The 260-nt window shown below is 49.2% G+C and overlaps 1 protein-coding gene across 2 annotated transcripts in view; it reads left to right on the top strand.

The window, feature by feature from the left end:
* Nucleotides 1-260, top strand: part of SLC41A1 (solute carrier family 41 member 1) — a 20,405-nt gene that overhangs the window by 4,876 nt on the left and 15,269 nt on the right. The window lies entirely within an intron of this gene.

Here is a 260-nt window from a genome sequence, read left to right on the forward strand (position 1 = left end):
GCTCTGTCCTAGGTACTCGGAGAAGTACAGAGGCCAATGTGTATATGGAAGCTGAAAAGATGAAAGTGGATGACAAGCGTGGGCTTGGGCAAAAGTGGATTGGCAAAGAGGCATTCTCCCCTGTCTGGCTTGTTCCTGTGGCTGTGGACATTTCTGGGCAGGACACTTAGTTTCTGTCTCACTTGACCAATCCTTTCTTACACTTTGTACAGCTCTCTATATCCTGGAGTTGCCCTAGGGCCCTTCTCCTTGGACCTAGA

The sequence above is a fragment of the Pteropus alecto genome, unplaced genomic scaffold (assembly GCF_000325575.1).
Source record: "Pteropus alecto unplaced genomic scaffold, ASM32557v1 scaffold359, whole genome shotgun sequence".
Taxonomy (NCBI): Eukaryota; Metazoa; Chordata; class Mammalia; order Chiroptera; family Pteropodidae; genus Pteropus; species Pteropus alecto.